Below are 24,764 nucleotides of genomic sequence, written 5' to 3'. Positions count from 1 at the left end.
GTATTCGGAATGTTGTGCAATATTTTGGAATGGGACATTAGCATGTTTAGAGATTTTTTAGTTTAAAAACAAAACAAAAAGATTTATGAAATCTGTAGAGTTTCTACTGTTCCAGATTATTTTAAGTTTGTATGGAAAGTATTATATATTATATAATTTTAAAAAATGTGTACATACTGCTAGATTGCCCCCAAAGTAGTTATAAAAATTTACAGCTCTCTAACAATACCTGAAAGTTATTTCCCCTCCCACGTTCACCAAAGTTTTTGATCTTTGACAGTCTGATGGGTAAAAAATGGCATATTATTGTGGTATTAATGAACATTTTTTAAAAAACAAGCTCTGGCGAGTTTATTTAAGGAAATTTTTGCATGATTTACTTTTCACTAGTCTGTGCTGGCATGCTTCTAAAGATATCAGAATCACCTGGATCAATGATAGCCAGTGTGCATACTCTGTAGTATTTTTCGAATCCTGTGGCCAGTTCAATATTATTGCTGCTGTAGTGATGGACACCAATTTTGGCCAAAATTGTGTAGTACTCTATTTCAGATTTCTTCAAAGGTGGGCAGTTGTTAGCGAGAATGACCAATTTCACTTTGCCTTGTCTGATCATCTTCAGAGTCCGCTCGTACCCCAGCGCATCCTTTCCTCTTTTCAAAACAAGTTGGAGCCTAGAATTGCTGGACTCCAGCGATTTTTTCGTTTTCTTTGTAGCCACCATTTTCCTGCCTTAGGTGCCAGATGGCCTCCAACCAAGAGCAGCCATCAGGATGCTGCAAGGGAGTGAGAAAATAACATTTCTTTAAATATGAATGAGGTTGAATGAATTAGTATTCATGCATATTTCCTTCCTGTGAATTTTCTGTTTATGTCTTTTCCATTTTTTTCTGTTTGTGATGGTGTTTCTTTTTGTTTTTGAGACAGTCTCCCTCTGTTGCCCAGAGCTGGAGTGCAGTGGCGTGATCGTGGCTCACTACAACCTCCACCTCCCAGGTTCAAGCGATTCTCATGCCTCAGCCTCCTGAGTAGCTGGGACTGCAGGTGTGCCCACAACACCCTGCTAAGTTTTGTATTTTTTGGTAGAGACAGGGTTTCACCATGTTGGCCAGGCTGGTCTTGAACTCCTGAACTCAAATGATCTGCCGACCTCAGCCAAAGTACTAGGATTAAGGCATGAGTCATTGCAGGTGGCCTGTGATAGTATTTCTTTTGTTGACTTGTATGATTATCATGTATTAGGGAAATCAGTCCTTTGTGATAAACACAGAATTTTTCTATTTAACTTTGTTTGTGGTTTTTGTTATACAGAAATTTTAAATTTTTAAGTGGTTTAATTTAATAATCTTTTGTGTTTTCTAGGTTTTCTGTGATACTTAGAAAGACCTCCCTCATGCCAAAACTATAAAAGAAAATTCCCTCTTTTATTTATTTTTTATGGGAATTTTTTTTTTCTGTTTAAATTTTGAATCTCCTGGTTGTGAGATGTGGATTATGCTCTATTTCTTTCAGATGTCTATCTAGATATTCCAGTACCCTTTATAGCATAATTCATCTTTTCTCCATTGCCTTGAAATGTCAACTTTATCAAATGCTTAAATATTTGTGCCTGCTTCTGGATTTTCTATCCTATTTGTACTACAATGTTTTATTCGCTATGCCTTAAAATAAGTCTAAATACCCAAAAGGTATTTAGACCTCATTATTTTTTTCTGAATTTTCTTGGCTACTAATGTTGTTTATTTTCCATATAAACTTGTTGTTTATATGGAACTTGGCTACTAATGTTGTTTATTTTCCATATAAACTTTAGAAGCAATATATACAGTTTGAAAACAAAACTCTATTTTAATTTGTATTGGCATTATGTTAAATATGTAGACTAACTTGTAGAGAAGATTGACAAAGTGTTCTTTATATTCATCTTGTAATTTTCTTCTAAATTTATTTCTCAATGTTTTATCTCTTTTGTTGCTATTGTAAATGTTTTATCTCTTTTGTTGCTACTGTAAATGGGGTCTTTTCTTCCATTGTGTGTGTGGGTAGGAAGGCAAGTGATTTCTCTTATTTATTTGTATAAATATATTTAATTTCATAAATAAATCCTGTGTACCTTCATATATCTAATGTAATGATACTTTTATCTCCTTCTTTTGAATTTATTTATTTAAATAATTCTGACTAACCCAAAATACTACAAAATTCTTGTGATGAAAGTGGACGTCTTTCTAACTTGTTGCTAATTTCAAAGGCAATGCATATAATGTATTCTCTGAAAAGCAGGATGATGACCGTTGATGTAAGTTAGATATGTTTTCTAATGTGAAGTAAGGAGCTATACTCTTTTATTAAAAGTTTCAAAAATTACAACTAAGAAAATGGATCTTAATGCAACCAAATGCCATTTCCACATTTACCTAAATCCTTATATGCGTTTTCTCCTCACGTATGCTAATGTGGTGAATTACATTTAAATATTTTTCTATTTTAAATAATACTTATGCTCATCTCCATTTTGTCATTGTGAATTATTTATTCCTTTAGCGTGCTGCTGGAGCACACTATCATTTTATTTAGGATTCTGCATAAGAAAGAATGAAAAATGGGTTTTCCTATTGGTAATTATCATGAGTTTTGAGATCACTCTTAGAATTGTTTCTGAAAAAAATCGAATATTCTCTTTGCTTTTTACATTCTGGAATCATTTTAAATGCATTGAAATTCTCTGTTCCTTAATGGTTTATTAAAATTTATCTGTGAAACTGTTAGGTCTAATGCTTTTTCTGGGGGAAGTCTGTTGACAACTTTTATTTGTTCTATTCTAATTGGTATGTTTGATTTTCCATTTCTTCTAAAGGTTGTCTGGTATGTTTTGTAGAAATACATTGCAACCAGGTTTTTCAATCATATTGCAAAGCATTAAACAAAACAATATCTTTTAATTTCATCTGCATTTGCGGTTACAAGCATTCCTACTACCACTGACTCGCTGGAGTGAGAGCAGTTACAGGAACTGAGAGAATGGCAGAGCTCAGAATAGAAACTGAAGCGGAGGGGGAACTCAACTTCCACCTAACACACGGTTTTGGCAGCGCGCGCTTTGTCAACCAGGGTATTTAAAGTTCGCGGGAACTAGAGGTGCAAAAGAGGAAAAACCAACAGGCTGGGCGCCGGTGGCTGGCTGTAATAATCCCAGCGATTACGGAGGCCGAGTGGGAGGATCACTTGAGCCCAAGAGTTGGAGACTAGCCTGGCCAACTTGGCAAGACTCCGTCTCTACAAAACGAACAAACAAAAATCAAGAAATTAGATCTGGATCAAAAAGGAAATTCCTCGAAAGAAAAAGGTCCGGGCCGCAAGATTCTGCCAAGAGTGGGGAAGCACAGTACCCATTGCGTGGCCAGCCCGGATTGCACCTTCTGCTCTCACTGCGCACTCCAACGAGTAAGAGGTGCTTGAGGAATATTTATTAAGTAAATCTTCCTCACTCTGTTGTTTTCCTGCTTTGGACTCCGATTCTTAGATTTTGGTCTTTCTCATTCAGACATTTTAAACCTAGAAGGACCTGGGAACGCATTCAGTAAAGATTACACGTCGGCGCACCCACTGCTCTTTGCTCTGAGATTCCATCCCCCAATCCCACCTTAGTGTCCTACCTTGAGGTTCCTGGATGGTCACCAGAGAATCTCCGAACCCATGAATTTCAAGAATCTTTCCTCAGATCCTTAAAGGGCTACCCAAATGGTCCCGCTGGACGAAGATCAGATCTCCCAATTCCTTTGCCCAGACACTACTAACACCTCACCCCCGCCCCCGCCCCGTACTTTTTAGCACTTCCACCCCCCATCTCTGCCAGGCAAAGCACGACAAATCCTTTGCAGGTAGAAATTCTACCTTTTACTTTTTTCACAGTCTTCACACTACCGTCACCACTAAGGTCAACGCAGTAGGTGGTCAGCGCCGAATGTAACATTGACTCTGGAGTCCTATGTAAGTGACTATTACTTGTATTTTACAGATTATTTATTTATTTACTTAATGCTGGATCTCGCACAGTCTCCTAGGCTGGAGTGCAGTGGTGCAATCCTAGTTCAGGGCAGCCTCCAACTCTTGCGTTCAAGCGATCTTTGCGCCTAGGCCTCTCAAAGTGCTGGGATTACGTGGGTGAGCCACTGTGCCCCACCCCAATTTTTAAAATAATATAAAGTTATATGCTTCTCTGCCTGCCAACCCCTTCAGACGTTGCAAAAGCAAATTTAGTAATAACCAAAAAGCCCTTGCACCCCCCATTCAATTCCTAAAAATAAAAAAATAAATAATCTGCAAGAGTTTGGCTTTGGCGTGTATTCCTCAAAGCTACTTAAAAATGAATATATAATTGTATGCGTACTTCTAGACTTATATTTACAAAAACAGAAACTGCTACACAATATTGTTTTGCAGCACGCTTTTTATGTCAGTTACTACCTGTCTATTTTATTCTTTTTGATAGTTGTATAGTAGTACAATTAAGTTGATGCACCACAATTTGTTTAACCAACCTTATACCAACCCTCTTTCAAAGGCTGCTACCTTGAACATTCTTTTATGCTCTTATTCATACCTTGTTGAATTTATGCAAATATTTCTGTAGAATAGAGTTTTAGAAGTGGAATAGCAAAGTGATGAAATCTACCTTTTAAAAAATCAGTGTATTGAAGTTTAATTTCCATTCAGTACAATTTACCTTTTTATATGTAGTTGGATGAATTTTGGCAGACACATGTAGTCATGTAAAGACCTCTACAATAACAAGATATACATTTTCAGCACCCCCCCGCAATATTCTTCCTCACTTCTCTTTAGTCAATCTTTCCCTCTACTCCCAGCCAGACAATTACTAATGTGATTTTTAACTTTATCTTTTATCTAGAATAGAATCATACAGTACAAGCATTTAAGTCTGGTTTCTACTTTCTTTCACTTGGCACACTGCTTTTGAGACTCATTTATGTTGTGTTTATCTGGTTTGTTCTTTATGCTGCTGAGTAATATTCCATTACATAGATGTACCACAATTTGCTTATCTATTCACTAGGTGATAGATATTTGGATTGTTTCCAGTTTTGGCAATTATAAATAAAACTGCTATAAACATTTGTGTACAGGTGGACACGTTTTCAGTTTTTCTGAGTAAATATTTAGGAGGAGGATTATTGGGTCATGGAGTAAGAATATACTTAACTTCATTTAAAAAACCTGAAAAACTGTTTTACCAAGTGGCCATACCATTTTTGCATTCTCACTGGCAAAGTATGAGAGTTTCAATTTTTCCATACCCTCATCAGCACTTAGTTTTATCAGGTTTTTAAATTTTTTTTTAAAGTTTTGCCATTGTAGTAGGCATGTAGTGGTTTTAATTTGAATTTTCCTAATGATAATGATATTGAAGTTTTCTCATGCACTTGTTTGCTATCTGTATATCATTTTTGTTAAAGTATAATTCAAATCTTTTCCCCATTTTTACTGGGGAGGGTGGAATTGTTTTCCTATTGTTGTGCAAAATCTACACGTTTTCTCTCTGAGTCAGAGAGTTGTCCATTTTTACTAACAGTAGCTTTCAAAGAACAGAAGTTTTTAATTTTGACTGTCAAATTATCAATTTTTATGATTTATGGTTTTTTTCTATTTTAAAATCCTTGTCTAACAAAGTCATAAGGATTTTCTCTGAAGTTTTCTTTAAGAAATCTTAAAGTCATAGGTTTAGTTTTAGGTTTTATTTTGGTCTGTGGGCCGTTGTGAGTTAATTTTTGTATACTCACAAAGTGTTAGGTAAGGATGGAGATTCATGTTTTTGTTTTGTTTTGTTTTTGCACATGGCTCTTGTCCAATTGGTACACCACCATTAGTTGAAAAGACTTTCCTTTCCCCTCTAAAGGATTAACTGAATCACCTTGGCAACTTTTATGAAAATCAGTTGATATCATGAGTCTATTTTTGAACTCTAATATCTACTTTTAAATTGTAATAAATGATAGGCAAATTTGCCATCCCCACCAGAAAAGTGTGACATCAGTCTTACAGCTGACTCCCAGTTCATTTGGACCTTTGCCTCTTCCTCACCAGAAACAGAAGTAGTACCCTGTGCTCCAGTTTCTCTTCCCTCAGCCCAAACCCAGCTCTTCTTAAAGTCTCATGAGCTGATGCCACTGCACAGCTTGGTAGCAGACAACATAGCAACTTCTATATTCGCCAGAAACTCTTTATGAAGCAGCCAATTCATTTCTCTATGCTAGATATTGTGGAGGCAACTGCTCTTGGGCTGGGTAAGGATTTATTACTGCGCTTGGAATCTGGAGATGTGAGTTCAAGACTCAACCAGACCTGGGGGTCTAGTTTTGCGTTTACCTCTCCAGTAACTGCTCATTTCTCTCCTTTACTGAGTAAACTCCTTTCCAACTTGGTATATTTAATTCCAAGGAATGATAATGTTATATTTCAAAACGAAAGAGTTCTCACGTTGTAATTTAATGCCTCTTCTCTGTGAATCAAGTTGGGCTGAGCCCTGGAGACCTCAGAAAAGGACACTGTCTTAGGTTTATCAACTGCTCGGCAGCCAGGTGGAAAAGCCGAATGGGAAGGTTTCTCAGGATGCGACACCCGCTGGCCTCATCTTCCGAAGATCCTCGGCTCTCGCTTTGCCCCTTAGCCTGCTCACGAACGCCCGGCCTCACCAGGTCACGTGTTGCCTGATTTGTATGCAAAATTTTGTTCGTCCTTTATCTGAAATTCAAATTTAATTGGGTATTCTGTATCTTATCTGGCAATCCTACCGCGAACCCGTCCTCAGGCCGGAGGAGGAGAAATTGCATTAAGGATAACTTTCTACCCCACTGAGTCAGAGAACAGTTTCCTAAGTGTTGGGAAGAGTGAAAACCTGTCACCATGAAAAGAAAGGAAGTCTCCTCCAATTGAAAACAAACAAACAAACAAAAACCAAAAGCTGTTACCAGGGACTGGGAGGACAGGTAAAGCCAGATGCAACGTTAACAGGAAACACTGTTTTCCAAGATCATGCAGCAGCTGTAAAATGTAGCAATGGCCCCCTCTTTGGGCAATTGCTTTTTACGAGTGCGCAGACCCGCTTTGCCACACCCATCCATGTACTACTGGGGATACCGAAGATCACTCTCTCCTTGTGACCACGCCCAATCCCTAGCTAATCCCCGCTACTCTTAACCCCGCCTCGGAAACACCAAGCAACCCAGAACTGATCCCGCTTCTCTTAGAGACTCCTCAGAATCCTCGAATGGGAACCCACACCTTACAAAAGACAGCTCTCTCTCGCCTCTTGTTGAACTGCATTTCTCCGTTACTCTGGAATACCCTGTCACTTCATCTATGTGTCAAATCTGATTTTGGTTTATTCCTGGTGGTCTTCGGCTAGTGTCTTTAACACCACTTTACCACTCTGTGGACACCGACAGTGCAGGAGTTAGAGGGATTAATTCTGGCATTATAGACAGATTAATTCTATAATTAATTATAGACAGATTAATTCTGGCATTATAGCCATCGCATCAGGCCAAAAGCTAATAATGCTTTGAAGCCAGTGATCCAGTTTCAGACCTCTGACTTAAGACACTTTAAAATTCTCATTCCCGGTGGGGCGCGGTGGCTCACACCTGTAATCCCAGCACTTTGGGAGGGCGAAGCGGGCGGATCACTAGGTCAGGAGATCGAGACCACCCTGGCTAACACGGTGAAACCCTGTCTCTACTAAAAATACAAAAAATTAGCCGGGCGTGGTAGCGGGCGCCTGTAGTCCCAGCTACTCGGGAAGCTGAGGCAGGAGAATGGTGTGAACCCCGGAGGTGGAGCTTGCAGTGAGCTGAGATCGTTACTCCAGCCTGGGCAACGAGGAAGACTCCGTCTCAAAAAAAAAAAAAAAAAAAATTCATTCTCATTAAAAAAAAATCAAATGAGTCGTACTCTCAAATCACACAAAGCTCAACACCATTAATGCCTAAAAATCCATTGAGTATTGAATATTTATGAAGCCCAATGTATAAACTGTCAGTAGTTACCCAGAAAATCTGAAATAAACCAAGGTCACTGAGTTTATGAGAATCCAGGATTCTCAATCACTTCCTCCTCACTGTGAGTACTTAAGCTTCCATTTAGATGCTCCGGGACAATGCTAGTTGAAACAACAATCTCTCTTGTAAGGGCTGCATAAGCAGGTGTGGTCTGACCTCCTTTTCACTTTATTGGGAGGGTAAATCAACACAACTTATATGGAAGAAATTTGACAATAGCTTACAAATGAATATTGCCTAGGACACAGTATATCTACTAGACATTTGTATTGTAAATATAGACACACACATAAAATGCTATATTCAAAATTATATGTGTGTATATATATTCACATACAGGTATGTTTACTGCTTTTTACAAGTAGCACCTATATAAATTGTCTTACATCATGCTTTTTTCACTTAATAGTATATCTTGGAGAGATTAGTAGTCTTATATATGCAAGTCTTATAAATAATAGTCTTAATATGTTTCTGGAAGGATACATGAAAGCTAATAAGAGTGTCCTACCGGTGGCAATGGTAATTAGTGACAAAACTTTGCTATACAACTTTTCATACTTTTTGAATCACGTGAATGCAGTACTTATTTTAAAAATGAAAATAATTGAATATACTGAATAAAATTATGTGTGTTCCTTTTTTTCTCTCAAAAGATCAGCCAAGATGGAAGTTACAAATAGAAACTCTGTAATACTGACATTCTTCTTTCCTTTCTCAGGAGGAAATACTTTAGTACTAACTAGAAATGTTCTGTGGAATGTATTTGTAAGCTTTGTTATATCTTTACGAGACACTCTCAATCTTCTTCCTTTTTCAAAGACAGGGATCCTTAGAAAATAGTGACTGCTTTAAAAGTTGGCATTAAGATAATAAATGAAAATTGCAGTAGAGGTATACAATTAGGCTGAAAATGCCTTAAGTAACCCATATGGTTCAATATACATAATGTTGTGTATGTAACTCTTTATGATTTCATAAGTACCTTTAACTTTTTTAGGCAATGGTTTTCTATAGCCCTCAATTAAATCTTCAATTGTTGCCTCAATGGGGAATCATGCTAAGTAAAACTTGTGAAGGAATGAAAATTTGGGTGAGAATGAAACATGAATCAAATACATCAACTAACAAATTACATTCACAGTGAAGACAAGTGTTACTAAAGAAGCAGAGAACAGGAAAGATCAGAGGGAATTATTGAAATGGCTGGTGAATGGGAAATGAATTCGCCAAATAAAGTGCTTACCACATCATTTATGATTCCTGGAACAAAAGGGTTGTGAAGCAGCCGACGAGGATGGGATTCGAACCCACGCGTGCAGAGCACAATGGATTAGCAGTCCATCGCCTTAACCACTCGGCCACCTCGTCGCACGAATAAGTGACAACTTGAGTTTCTTCCTCTGTGTAGTGCTCCCAGTGAGTCTTGTAGCAACACGATCTAATCTTTTTTTCCTGGTTTAATCCCCGTAACTATACTCTGAGTCAGGTGTCTTAATTAAGGCACATTTCACAACCACCATAAAAATGACGGATGTCACTTAGTGTAGTGAACTTACTTGGCAAATATCTAATAATAGGTTGAATCAGTGCCGGCATTCATTGGTAGACACAAATCAGCTGCTTTGCTGTTGACCCGGCTCCAGTTGGCTGACCTGCATGCCCCTCGAGACACACGCTGGGACCTTCGCCGGGTCCTTCTGCCGCTTTATTCTGCATTCGAGAGATTGATTTGCTTCCCGATCTAAACTTTGTCCTTAGATTCCTGTTTTATGTGACGTACCAGAAACCTGACTGTAATGCCTTTTCATTTGCTTCTGTAATATGCCCGAGGGCCAGGAGATGCCCTCCTTTCTCTTTTGTTACTTTCTCTAGGTGTTGTTATTGATCAGTCTATGATAAATCAGCAACAGGTGAGAACACGCTTTTTTACAAAAATTAGAGGCGCGCAGGCGCGCCAATGGCGCTCCTCTTGGCTTTGGTCAGGACACTGAAAGAAAGAAAATCTTTTTGTGTCTAGCACAAGATTGGCTCAGTCCAGTTGCTGCCGACACTGGGAAGGGCCTGTGGGGTGGGTAACTCCCTGGTGTGGGAGTCAGGATGCATGGTCCTAATTGTGGCTCTTAACTAAGCCACCTCACTAAATCCAACCCAACTTGGGAAGCAGAACAGTAGCCCCTAACGTTCCTTCCAGCTCTGATAACCTCAATTATAAAATGATCATCAAGAAAAGAAGCCTGAGGCTGGGTGCGGTGGCTCACGCTTGTAATTCCAGCACTTTGGGAGGCCAAGACGGGTGGATCGCTTGAGCTCAGAATTTCAAGACCAGCCAGGGCAACACGGAGAAACCCTATCTCTACAAAAATTGCAAACATCAGCCAGAAGTGGTGGCCCGCACTTGTGGTCTCAGCTACTCAGGAGGTTGAGGCGGAGGATCGCTGGAGCACTGGGGGCTTAAAGGCTGCAGTGAGCCCTGATTGCCGCCATTGCACTCCAGCCTGGGCCACAGAATGAGATCCTGTCAAAAAAGAAGGAAGGAAGGAAGGAAGGAAGGAAGGAAGGAAGGAAGGACGGAAGGAAGGAAGGAAGGAAGGAAGGAAGGAAGGAAGGAAGGAAGGAAAGCAGGAAGGAAGGAAGGAAGGAAGGAAGGAAGGAAGGAAGGAAGGAAGGAAGGAAGGAAGGGGGGAAGGAAAGAAGACTCTTAAACTCGTTAGAGTTTGTGTGCTTTTTGATATTTGGTGCAGAATTTTGGAGGGGAAAGTTTTCTTTTCTACCAGAAGAATGTTGGTGCTTTTTTTCCTCCCTGTGAAATGTCCTACCTTTGTTCTCAGCTTTGTTGGGAGAGGCTTTTTTTCCCTCACAGCTGTGTTAAACATTAAAACTACCAAATGTCCACCAAAGTGGAATACTTAGTTAAATAAATTATGATTAAGCAAAACATTAAAGTGGTATGTGATTATTAATAAAAATAATGCTGTTCTATACATAGTAGTTTGTAAATATTTTCCCACCTTTTTTTTTTTTTCTTTTTTTTTGAGATGGAGTCTCGCTGTGTCACCCAGGCTGCATGCAGTGGGGTGAACTCGGCTCACTGCAATCTCCAGCTCCCGAGTTCAAGCGATTCTCCTGCCTCAGCCTCCCGAATAGCTGGGATTACAGGCACATGCCACCACGCCTGGCTAATTTTTGTATTTTTAGTACAGATGGGGTTTTGCCATGTTGGCCAGCTGGTCTCCAACTCCTGGCCCCACTCGGCCTCCTAAAGTGCTGGGATTACAGGCATGAGCCACTGTGCCCAGCCTATTTTCCCACTTCTAAGTTTTAAAAAAAGGCAAGTTGCAGAACAGTATGTATAGCACAGTTGTTTGTTTTCGATGATAGAGAGTTTAGATATTTAATATTGGTGAGGGGCATTTAGCTTCAGCCTTAATTTTATGAAGGTTCTGAACATAGACTTTTCATGTTATCTTTAAAGGAGTATTGTGTATGTATATCTGTGTATGTATTACACATACAACTACTGTGTATTTTTTTAAGAGTGAAATTAAAGATTTTCAATATTCCCAATATTTTCAAATCTTATTTGGGATTTGTTTTTTTTATACATTGAAAATGAAGATGTCATGAACCTTTTGGACTTCTGGAAGGTTCTGCTTGATATAAACATAAAAAAAAATCCAGAAGGATATATACTACTTGTTAACAGCTGGTATCTCTAAGAGTGGGACTATGAAGCTTTTTAACTTTCTATATTAAACATTTTTTCAAGATTTTACTTTTTTCATGATGAATATGTTACTTAGTAATTAATTTTTTTAAAGTAAAGATAAATTTTAAAAAATTAAGGCATAAGAGTGAACAGAGTCAAATGCAGCTGAGAAAGTATAATATTAAGAAATGACCATTAGATTTACCAATGAAACCATTTTATGTAGGACAAGATGGAGTTTTGCCCTAACATCTTGCAGTTCAAGCTGGCAGACACTACCTATAAAGGGTCTGATTCCACAGACTGCTTCAGGACAGTGGAAACCCTTCTTTTAATCATGTTCTCTAGCATAGTGATTCTAATTGCTATTTTTTTCACCAGGTCCTGCCTGGGCTTTCTTCCTACCAAAACTTTCTAACTTCATTTTTAAATTCTAAGTTACAGGGGATCAGGACTATAGTTTCCCTCCTTTTTTCATTGCAGATCTGGGGTATATTTCTCATTTCCTCAGGGAAAGCAAATGATTTCCAGGAAAAGATATTTGATTACAAACCCCTTTGAAGCAAAGTCTCAGAAGAATTCTCATTCAGCACCGTGCATTAGTTTCCCATGTTTCAGTTCCTCCCCTTGTAACCTGATACCTAACCCTTCAACTCTGAAAGCGTTCAGATGATCTCACTGTCCTCTGTGCCTGTTTTGATTTTCTCCTCTTTCCTGGCACGAACAAATGTAACTAAATCACTAAGTGGTCTGGGGGATTTACTGTTCCAGCTTGGACTATCTTAAGATCATTTTTTAACATTCTATAGTTTCAGAAAAATGAGAGATTGCTGCATAACTACTGGACAACAAATGTGTATTTGTGTGTGATGAAATCACACCATCTATATCTGTTTTCTCAACAGTTATTTAATAAATGCCTCTTCTATTCCAGGTGCTGTGCTATGCAAAGTTTATACAATATAGTGGGGAAGACAGACATGAAACAAAAAGAACACAAATAAATACATGATCACAAATTTTATTGAGAGATGTGGAAAATGTACAAAATGTCATGAGAAAAACTACAGGCGAGAATTAATGTAACTGGGAGATTAGAAAAGTTCTCTCCAAATAGATATCCTTTGGGTGAATGAGCGATATTAGGATAAAACCTGAGAGAAGAGTAGAAGACAGGGTGGGGGAAAGTGAAACAGAGTGTTCTAGGCAGAATGAAGAGCATGTGTGAAGCAGGGAGAACTGGGAAAGTTAGAAATTGAGCGAATGTCAGTGTGACCTGAACAGAACTGAACAAGGGAGACAGCCAGGAAATGGGACTGGAGAGATTGGCCAAATCTCACAGGCAATAAACACCATCTTTAGGATATAAATACTGTAATACCCAAATTGCAATGGGAACCTACTAAAGTTTTATAAGTAGGGAAGAATGTGACCTGTTTAATTTTTTTTTGAGATGGAGTCTTACTCTGTGACCCCAGGCTGGAGTGCAATGGTGTGATCTTGGCTTACCGCAACTTCCTCCTCCTGGGTTCAAGCAATTCTCCTGCTTTAGCCTCCTAAGTAGCTGAGACTACAGGCACACACCACCATTCTTGGCTTTTTTTCTTTCTTTCTTTCTTTTTTTTTTTTTTTTTTTTTTGTATTTTTAGTAGAGGCAGGGTTTCACTGTGTTGGCCAGGCTGGTCTTGAACTCCTGACCTCAGATGATGCATTCACCTTGGCCTCCCAAAGTGCTCGGATTACAGGCATGAGCCACCGCTCCCAGCCCTATTTAATTTTTTTGAAAGATCATTCTAGCTGTTCTGGAGAGTCTAGGTGTCCAGAAATAGTTGTGAGTAGATCAGTTGGGAAGCCAGCACAGCAGTTGTCATGAGAGGTGGTGGTGGCTCAGACTAGGAGAGTGGCAATAGGAATGGAGAGAGGTGGATGGGTCCAAGACATATATTGGAGATAAAATGGTGGACACACACTGTGAGTAATGAGTAGGGTGAACAATTCATCCTAGTTTGCTGGGAACTTTTCTGTTTCAGCACAGAAAGTTCCATGTCTCTGGAAGACCCACCAGTCCCAGGTAAGCCTAAACAGTTGGTGACAGGGAAGGACAAATGATGAGTTTCCTGCTTCTCGCTTGAGTGGTGGGGCAAGTGGAAGTAGTGTTTATTAAAACTGGAAAGACTGAGGAAGTGGTAGGTATTGTGGAAATGACAATTTTGCTTTTACATGTTAAGACTCATCATAAACTAACCTATGCAGGCCGTCTGCAGTAGAATGTTTTTTCCTTCGACTTTGAGTCAGGAGAAGAATTTGTTATTTCAAAAGACTATAGGAAATATGAGATTTATATCCATCATGGGGAACTCTCCTTATTCAAGATTTTAACTACAAATGATTAATATTCTGGAATTTCTATTTCTTGGAGTAAATCTAATTTACAGGAAATCATTTGCTGATTCCTTGGCTTATTTCCCATTTTAAATAAATATATTCTTTATTTTGTCCATTTTTCTAAATACTACAAGGGTAAGTTGTACATATTTAGTTTAGTCAAAAGAATAAAATCCTAAAAACAAAATATCTCCAATCTTGCACAAGTTTTGACAGCTAATTTTTTTGTATCCGCATCAACTGGAATACAAATAATTTATTAGTAGACGTCTTCTTAGCAAAGGTGACAGGTGAGCCTTGAATACTAAAGATCCTAGGTGCAAACCTCTGAAAAGAGTATGTTTTCACCAAAGTAATATTCTGGGTTAATTATAAAGAGCACTATGTGAAATCCAGGGAAAGGAAATTTTTAAGAGACAAGTGCAAGGCATTCAATTAGAGCAGAGAGATGAGGGATATACCACACTCTGTCAAAGACATTATATTTAGGTGACTCTGTTATTGAACAATATTGTTGATTATGTTCAAATTAAATAGGGATAAGATCAGTATTTAACACTGGCCAATAGAAGGAAAATTATCTTGCTGCCCATGTAAGCAAAATTCTGCCCTAGCAACTTTGTGCTATGAAGTAATTCACCTAATCCTTTAAGTCGATTCTAAGAAAATTAACACACTGGTCAAAATAGGAAAAAACAAATCTGATAAAGCCATTTTAAAAATTAGACATTCCCAGTAAATAAGCAGTAAGATATAGTATTTTAATATATAATGTTTTAAAATGCTATTTCTCAAAATAAAATAAAAAAGCTCTCACTTTTACACAGTGAAGGTTTTATGAATAAAATTATATGCTTGCTTTAAAATGCAGAAGGAAAAAGTTTGAAATATACATAAAATATTGACAAAATATTGTTAATTCTGAGGTTGGGTGATGGATATATGAGGCTACATCATATGAGCTTTTTCCATTTTTTTTGTATTTTACATTTCCATAGTTGAAAGTTATAATATGTTTAACACCTTTTTTTCCGTTGAGTATCCCACATGTTGTAGTCTCTGCACAGAAAGAATTAATAAAATGGTCAGGGAGAGTGTCAGTAGATAAGCAAATACACTATGCTGACAAGAAAAGCAAAGGCTGAGTGAGGCTTAATACCCTATTTGTCGGAAATTCCTCGACAATCTAAAAAAAAAAAAAAAAAAAAGTAAATGAGACTACAAAATTGAAGAAACATCACCGTTCATGGGATTCAAACCTGTGCAGAAAGTGCTCACTGGTCTGAAGGCTCTCGGTAGTTGCGACCGCACGCTCTAAGCTGGGGCTTTATATGTGTCGAAGTGCAGGAGGTGGAGGTGCACAACTTGGTGGCGACGCCACGAAACCTAACATGCTCCACGAGGTCTTGCAGGGGTAGGGGCCGGGGTTTGGGGAGGGATCTCTCTATAGGTTTACTTTATTCCCGGCTTCTGTCTTCCAAGATCCCTCACATGTTAACAACAACAATAATAATGGCAAACACCTAAACAGCGCGGACTCAGGCTAGCGCTCTCGCAAGCGCTTTCCGTGCATTAATTCACAGAACCACTCTTAGAAGATGAGTGCCTGCCCAGGGTCACGCGGCAAAGAGTGGCGGAGCTGAGGCTTTCCCCGGGTCTGTTTCCACGGCCATGCTCTTAATCATCACGCCGTATTTTAGACGCGAGAATCTTAAATTATTTTTCCCCAAAGCGCAATGGAGACGCAATCGAGTTTGAGTGGTTTGAGTCTGGGGTTGGGGGTGGGTGTGAAACCCGTGGTGTCAAAAAATCAAAAACGGAACAAAGCTCTTTGAAGACCAGAAGCCACTTTTAGGACCCAGTTTCTCAAATATCAACCCAAAAGCTGTGAAGCGAAGTTTGCTCAGTGAGCAGCTAAGGAGCGCCCTCGGTATCTCCGGTGGCTTTCGAACCACGCTACTCCGAGCCGCGGCTCGCTCGGAGGAGGAAGTTGGGTTTATAATCAGTTCTACGCGCTGCCCCGCGGCCCTTCCCCTGGCCGCAACCTCCCCATCCACCCAAATCAGCTGCCCCTGTTCGCAGCCGCGAGAGAGTCGGGGACCAAGTCCTGACCACCGTCTCCTAGAGGATTACATGTTCCTGCACACACGGAGAATAAAGCCGAGAAGGGTAAGTGGTAAATTATAGGGAATTTGGGCCGTGGTGACATCGTTAACGCCATTCTCGCCCTGCTGGGACGCGCACTTTGCGTTTCTGAAATTATCAGTCTATAGTGTGATATCCCAGGAAAGCTGCCTGAGTCCTCCCGTTTGTTGAGTACCCTTCGATTCATTCTGTGGGTAAATCAACTGTTAGTAGAGGAAATTGAAATTTTTTAACTATTCAAAGCCGTGAGTGCGAGAGCGGAATGTTAGGGTGGATGGTGACCAAGAGGAGTTTCCAACATTTTTCCATCTTTAAGATCTGGAGCCCAGCAGGGCCATAATTTTCCACTCACTTGTGATTGGTGCCAAGTAGCTTTTGAACATTCCAAAACCACAGATGTTTCTCTCAAATTGTCCTCCCACTCTGTTAAAATCTGTTGGGGAGCGTAGCTGACTTGCTGTCTCACCAGAAACACGAAGAAGGTGGATGCAAGAAGGGCTTTGTGAAAATTGATCCAGTACTGGAGCATTGCCTGAGTGCTGGGTTTAAGAGCCCTTATCCAGTCAGCCAGATGAAGCCCGTTCTGTAGTTGAAGGAATTGCTTTCCCAGACTCTAATGAATCAGTGCTCACTTGTGATTTTGCCCTAGTTTTTTGTTTTGTTTTGTTTTTTTGTTTTTGTTTTTTTAAGATTGTGGTTACCTTAAAAAAAAAATTACAAACATTCCTAAAATTCTTCCTTTAACATCCCTTTTAGGAGAATACAAAACTGTCATATACCCAGAGTTGAATAATAAAACCCTAAAATATTTTTTCTTTCTCCGTTTTCTGGGAGGGTCTGTTTGCCCTTGGTGAGGATCTTTGATATGGTTTATACGATTGTATATCGGTTGATAATCCAGTGCTGAAGGCTGGGAACCAGCATTTCCACGGAGATAAGAGTCCCTTAGAAGAAATTACATTAAACTTTGACCCTTGACTATTTGTCTTATTTACTGTTTGGAGACAATTCTCAGAGAAAATGTCTGCTTCTCAATAAATTGTGGCAAGAAATAAGCCAAACATTCTTCTTACCCTCTCAGTTGATCTTCCAGTGATGAATCTTTCACATTTTCCACTATTTTTTATCTCCCCCAATTTCATTCAAAACGCTGTCTTTATGTGGGATTTCCATTCAGGTCTTTCGGATTGTGGATGGCAGTTGCTCTCCCAAGTAGACACTACCTTACTTTTTCCTGATCTCCAGAGTTTGGGCCAGACTTTTGCTTGGTTGTAGATGTTCTTAAGTGTTAATTTCTCCTCACTGGCTTGAAATGAACAGATGATTAAATAAGAAGGTAGCTGGTCCATCAAAGAAAATTTACGTCATCATCCAACTTGTATTAGAGACTAAGAATTCATTCAATTAATGTTACCCAGTCTTCAAATTGTTCCACTAGTATAATTTGATTTTTAAAATAGTGATAGCATAGCTTGTCCAGCAAAGGGTTGGCAGATCCTTGACACTTTCCACATTTTCGTTTTGCAACACTCTTTACTAATTGCCTAACAAGGTAATTATTTCGTAATGAATTCTCTCTGAAAGAGAAAGAACAGCCTCTGCTAACTGGGAGTCTTCCTCACCTCATTTCTTTTTCTAAAAATTAATTTTCTTTAAAAATAATCTCTGTTCAATTTTACCCATGCCCAAGACTGTTCTGTTGGAGATGGCCAAAATAAAAATTGAGCTTTAAACAATTGAAGCTCAAAGAATTGAGCATTAAACAACTGGGCGTCCAGTATTTTCTTGCCTTTGTTTTCTATTCTTCTCTCCTTTCCACATCAACTTGAGATTGCATCAGTATAGCATAATGTCAGCAAGGAAATTTTCTGATATTTCTCTTTCCAGTTAAGGATCATCTGGAAAGACTAGGGGTGTGTGTTTGTGTGTGTGTGTGTGTGTGCGCGCGCGTGTGTGTTGAAAGTAGATAGCATGCTTCCTACATCGGTGATCTTGGATTTATTTCTCTCACACATGCCCTATTGTAGAGTGATGATAGTCACATTTTAAAAAATTAATAAACTTTCTTTTTATAGAGCACTTTTAGGTTCACAGCAAAATTAAGCTGACGATACAGAGATTTCCCCCATATCCCCCGTTCCCATACTAGCACAACCTCCCCCATTATCAATATCTCCCACCAGAGTGTTACACTTGTTATAATCAATGAACCTTTATTGACACATAATTATCACTCAAGGTGCACAGTTTACATTACCATTCACTCTTGGTGTTGTACATTTAGACAAGTGTATAATGACATGTATCCACCATTACTGTATCATAAAGAATAATTTCACTGCCCTAAAAATTCTCTATGTTCTGCCTATTTATCCCTTCCTCCCCTCTAAACTCTGGAAACCACTGATGGTTTTACTATCTCCACAGTTATGCCTTTTTCAGAATGTCATCGAATTGGAATCGTAAGTATGTAGCCTTTTCAGATTTGCTGCTTTCATTCAGCAACGTGGATGTGTCTCCTCCATATGAAAAACTCCATGTTTTTCATAGCTTGATAGTTTCTCTTTTTTCTTTTTTTTCCAGAACTGAATAATATTCCATTGTCTGGATGTATTACAGTTTACTTATCCACTCATCTAGTGAAGGACAGTTTTGTAAGCTCAGTTGCTTACAAATTTTGGCAATTACAAATAAAGCCACTATTAACATTCATGTGCATTTTCTGTGTGGGCATAAGTTTGGGGTAAGTACTAAGGAATGTGATTGCTGGATCATATGGTAAGAGTATATTTAATTTTGTAAGACACTGCCAAGCTGTATTTTATATTTCTTTCAGGAATGAATGAGAGTTCCTGTTGTTTCACATCCTTGCCAGCATTTGGTGTTATCAGTATTCTGGATTTTGGCCATTTTAATAGATGTGTAGTGGCATCTCACTGTTGTTTTAACTTTTTGTGGTTTTAAATGAGCACTTTTTATGATTTACTTTTCTCTCCTTTCTTAGTATATCAATTATCCTTCTGTATGTACTATTTTTTTTTTTTTTTTTTTTTTTTTTTTTTGAGGCAGAGTCTCGCTCTGTCACCAGTCACCAGGCTGGAGGGCAGTGGTGTGATCTTGGCTCACTGCAACCTCCACCTCCCAGGTACAAGCGATTCTCCTGCCTCAGCCTCCTGAGTAGCTGGGACTACAGGCGCATGCCACCACATCCAGCTAATTTTTGTATTTTTAGTGGAGGCAGGGTTTCACCATGTTGGCCAAGATGGTCTCGATTTCTTGACCTCGTGATCCGCCTGTCTCGGCCTCCCAAAGTGCTGGGATTACAGGCGTCAGCCACTGCACCCAGCCTGTATTTACTTTTTTTAAGTGGTCGCCCTGGAGCTTGCAATATGCATTTACAGCTAATCCAAACACACCTGCAAATAACACTGTACTGTTTCTTGGGTAGTGTATGTACTTTTTAATAACAAAATATTCCTAATTCCTGGAACCCTCCTGTCTTTTTATCATTGCTGTCATTGGTTTCACTTATACATAAGCATACATAATTGAATACATTATTGCTATTATTATTTGAACAAATTGTTATCTATTAGATCAATTAATTTCACTTCCATGTATTCATTTTTTGATGTTCATCCTTTCTATAAGTAGATCCAAAATTTGGACATATAATATTTTCTTTCTCTCTGAATAAATTCTTTTAACATTTCTTACCAGTCAAGTCTACTGGTAACAAATTCCCTCAGTTTTTCTTTGTCTCAGAAAATCTTTACTTCTCCTTCACTTTTGAAGGATAATTCTGCAGGGTACAGAATTCTAGGTTGATAGTATTTTCTCTCAACAGTTTAAAACTTTTATTTCGCTATCTTCTTGCTTACATGGTTTTTAAGGAGAATTGGATATAATTGTTATCTTTGATTTTTCTATAGATAAGATATTTTTTCCTCCTTTGGATTAAGATTTTTTAAAAATCTTTGATTTTATGAAGTTTGAATACTGTGATATAACAAGAAATATATCTGTGTTCTGTGCCCCTGGTTCCTGAGTTAATATTTGGTCTTTGACCTGGGTTCCTGACACACAGCTCCTAAGACTTTTGTAATTTCCTGAATGATAGGAGTGTGTCTAACACTAATCTTCTAAATCTCTTGGAATTTCCTGAGTTATAGGAACATCTTTTGTTCTAACGAGAAAAATCTTGGTGAGCTCCTAGGTAACCTCAAGAGGAGGGCTGGTTGCCAGGGCAACCAACCATACTATTTGAGAGTTTGAACTTTTAGCCCCACCCCCTACCTCAAGGGAGGGAAGAGGGACTGAAGTTTGAGTTGATCACCAGTAGCCAGTGATATATGTAACCAATCATGCTTACATAATGAAGCCTCCATAAAATCTCAAAAGGACAGGGTTCCTGGAGCTTCCTTGTTGCTGCGCATGTGGAGGTTCTTGAAGGGTGGTGCTCCTGAAGAGGGCTTGGAAGCTCCATGTTTCTTCCCACATACCTTTCCCTATGTACCTCTTCCATCTGGCTATTCATCTGTATCCTTCATAATATCCATTATAATAAATGGGTAAGCATAAGTATAGTGTTTTCCTGAGTTACATGAATCATCCTAGCAAACTAAACCCAAGCAGTGAGTAGAGGGAACCCCAAGTTATAGCTGGTTGGTCAGAAGTATGGGTGACAATCTACTACTGGTGTTTGGCATCTAAAGCTGGTTGCAATCTTATGGGACTGGGCCTTTAACCTATGGGATCCAACTCTAACTCTAGGTAAATTGTGTCAGAATTGAATTGGATTAGAAGACACCCAGCTGACGTTTGCTACAGGATAGATTGCTTGCTTGTTGGTGGGGAGAAATTCCCACACATTTGATCACAGAAGTCTTCTATGTTGATTGCTATGGTGTGAAAGCAGAAGGAAAAAAAGATAAAATTTGAGTCTTTTTCCATTCAATTATTCTTATTCTTAGTGGATCTGCGGTAGTTCCTCATTGTGCTTATATATTTGTAAGGATTAGCATTGCAGGAATCAATTAAGCATCATTTCCTGTTAGGGCAGCATTTCACAGGAAATAGGCCCATGGTTTCATCTATTTAGAGGCAGATGGAACTAAGAAGATAATTTTTAAATGTTTTAAAAATCAGACTGTTGATAATTTAACAAAATTTTAAATCATTTCTCTTACATATCAGTAAAGTATAAATGAGGCTAAATGCATTTGTTATGCTACCTTCTGATTTGTCTTCTTCAGTGTGATGTTATGTCATCGTATGAGTTGAATTGTTATTTGCGTGAACTGGGTAGCTACAATCCTACCACCATAGCATAAGCATTAGAGGAACATAAATGCTAGCAGGGCCAAAATTAGGCATTGAAATAGCCATCCCTCCTATTCAGGTAGTAATTTGGCAAGCCTAGGCCAAAGGTTGCAGGCTTCTGAGGAGTCATCTGTTATACCATGATCAGGTACTCCAGTTTTCTTTCTTTTTTTCTTTCCAGCAGATGGTTTGTTACATACTCCTTAGCAGATTCTGACATCCATGACCACTGTCTTGCCCAGTTTTCTTATTTTTAATATAATGTCTTTCATGGATTGCAATAAATTTTAAAATCCCAGATAAATTGGCAACAATATAACATTCTTCCCAGAGTTTCTTTCTCTCTAAATAATAAGAGAGTAGTAAGTTTATTCTAACTCAGCAGTCAAAATAATAGCTATTATCCAGGACAATGATGCTTCCAAGACTGTAGTAAAGCCTATAAAACATAAAATAATCAAGTTAATGTACAGCTGTGAAGAATTTAAAAAATTAAAAATACCTGTCTTCCTTTTAGAAGCTAAATCTATCATGTATCTGAACTCTCAAAGCTCTTTATTTATACCTACTATAGTATGCACAACATTCTCTGGATATTATAGTTATTTTTGCCCACGTCTCATTTTCTGTACACAGCTATAAAAATTTTGTAGGCAAGACCTTCAATGACTGATTAATCTTTACATGCCCCAGAACATACCACATAGGCTTAGGTGTGCAAGTAACAGAGGTGAATTCTGTTGGGATTAAAAGTCAGTGCAGGAGAAGCAGAGACAAATAACACTGAAAAACTAGGTACTGTCTAGTGCCTGCCATTAGTGAGGCAGAGTTTCCAAGTGCCAATTCCAATATTTATTACGTCTTTCCTAAGCAACAAGAACATTTATTGGAAAGCCCCACCACTACCATCACCACCAGATGTATACCAATGACATGTATAAATAAAAATGTTATGTGACCTCACATCTGTTAGAATAGCATATGTGTGTGTGTATATATGTGTGTATATATATATATAGAGAGAGAGAATTGTATACACAACACTTGTTACTTTCATGTATATTATATATATGCTATTCTAAGAGATATGATATATATACACATGAAGGGGTGGCCTGCCCCTCCACACCTGTGGGTGTTTCTCGTAAGGTGGAACGAGAGACTTGAGAAAAGAAATAAGACACAGAGACAAAGTATAGAGAAACAGAAAGTGGGGACCCAGGGGACTGGCGCTCAGTTTACAGAGGACCCACGCCGGCCCCGGTCTCTGAGTTCCCTTAGTATTTATTGATAATTATCTTCACCATCTTAAAGACAAGGGAGTGGCAGGACAATAGGATCAAAGAAAAAGAGGAAATCGGCAGTAAGACACATGAACAAAAACCTCTGTGACATGAATAAGTTTAAAGGAAAATGTTGTGCCTTGAGATGCATATGTAAACATCTTCATAAACCTTTTAGCAGCATTGTTTCAGTCTATCACATGGGGAGAAACCTTAGACAACACCTAGCTTTCCTAGGCAGAGGTGCCTGCGACCTTTGGCCGTGTATGTGTCTCTGGGTAGTTGAAATTAAGAGAATGGTGATGACTTTTAACCAGCAAGCTGCCTTCAGACATTTGTTTAACAAAGACACATCCTGCACAGCCCAAAATCCATTAAACCTTGAGTCACCGCAGCACATGTCTCTTGCAAGGACAAGGTTGGGGGTAGGGTCACAGATTTACAGCATCTCAAATACAGAACAAAATGGAGTCTCTTATGTCTGCTTCTTTCTATATAGACACAGTAACAGGCTGATCTCTCTTTCTTTTCCCCACAACACACACGCACACATATATACCTATATATGAAAGTAACAAGTGTTGGTGAGAATGCAGGGAAATTGGAATTCTTGTGCATTGTTGGTGGGAATGTAAAATGGTGCAGCCACTATAGAAAACACTATGGTGGTTCTTAAAAAACCTTAATATAGAATCACCATATCATCCAGCAATTTCATTTCTGGGTATACACCCAAAAGAATTGGAAGAATGGTCTTAAAGAGATATTTGTACACTCATGTTCATAGCGATGTTATTCACAATAGCCAAAAGGTAAAAGCAACCCGGGTGTCCATTGATAGATGAATAATAAACAAAATGTGGTATATGCATATATAATGGATAATTATTCAGCCTTAAAAAGGAATTCTGACATATGCTACAGGGATGAAACTTGATGGCATTACACTAAATGAAATACAACAGTCACAAAAAGGCAAATACTATATCATTCCACTTATATGAGGTACTTAGAATAGTCAAATTCATAGAGATAGAAAGTAGAAAGCTGAGGGCAGGGGGAAAATAGGCAGTTGTTTTCTAATGGGAATAGAGTTTAGTTTTGCAAGATAAAAAGAATTCTGGAGATTGGTTGCAGAACAATGTGAATATTCTTAACATTATTAAACTGTACACTTGAAAAACAGGATGATACATTTGTGTTACATGCACAGCAGTGCCCCTTTATTCACAGTTTTGCTCTCTATGGTTTCAGTTATCCATGGTCAACTTCTATTCAAAAATATTAAATGGAAAATTCCAGAAATAAACCATTCATATGTTTTAAATTGCACAGTTTTCTCAGTAGTGTGATGAAATCTCTCACTGCCCTGCTTCGTCCCACCCAGGATGCAAATGATCCCTTTGTACAGCATATCTGAGCTGCAGATGCTACCAGCCCATTAGCCACTTAGTAGCTGTTCTGCTTACAGATTGACTGTCATGGTACCACAGTGCATGTGTTCAACTAATCCTTATTTTACTTAATGGCCCTAAAGTGCAAGAGTAGTAATGCTGGCAATTTGGATATGACAGATAGAAGCCATAAAGTGCCTTCTTTAAGTGAAGAGGTGAAAGTCCTTGACTTAATAAGAAAAAAGATCATACGCTGACATTGTTAAGATCTACAGTGAGAATGAGTCTTCTATCTGTGAAATTGTCAAGAGGAAAAAGAAATTCATGCATAGTATATATAGGGTTTGGTGCTATCCACAGCTTCAGGCATACACTGGGGATCTTGGAACGTACCACCTGCAAATAAGTGGGGACTACTGTCTTTTATTATAATTAAATATTAAAAAGT

At 38.6% G+C, this 24,764-nt stretch overlaps 1 non-coding gene and 1 pseudogene across 1 annotated transcript; both read right to left on the bottom strand.

The window, feature by feature from the left end:
* Nucleotides 1-376: 376 nt before the first annotated feature.
* Nucleotides 377-724, bottom strand: LOC103221923 (large ribosomal subunit protein eL30 pseudogene; annotated as a pseudogene).
* An 8,643-nt stretch (nucleotides 725-9,367) lies between these two features.
* On the bottom strand, nucleotides 9,368-9,449 carry TRNAS-GCU (transfer RNA serine (anticodon GCU)). The gene has a single exon. It is a non-coding gene; the product is annotated as a tRNA-Ser (tRNA).
* Between the last annotated feature and the right edge of the window lie 15,315 nt (nucleotides 9,450-24,764).

Source organism: Chlorocebus sabaeus, chromosome 17 (assembly GCF_047675955.1).
Source record: "Chlorocebus sabaeus isolate Y175 chromosome 17, mChlSab1.0.hap1, whole genome shotgun sequence".
Classification (NCBI taxonomy): domain Eukaryota; kingdom Metazoa; phylum Chordata; class Mammalia; order Primates; family Cercopithecidae; genus Chlorocebus; species Chlorocebus sabaeus.
This window is presented reverse-complemented; position numbering and strand designations above follow the sequence as displayed.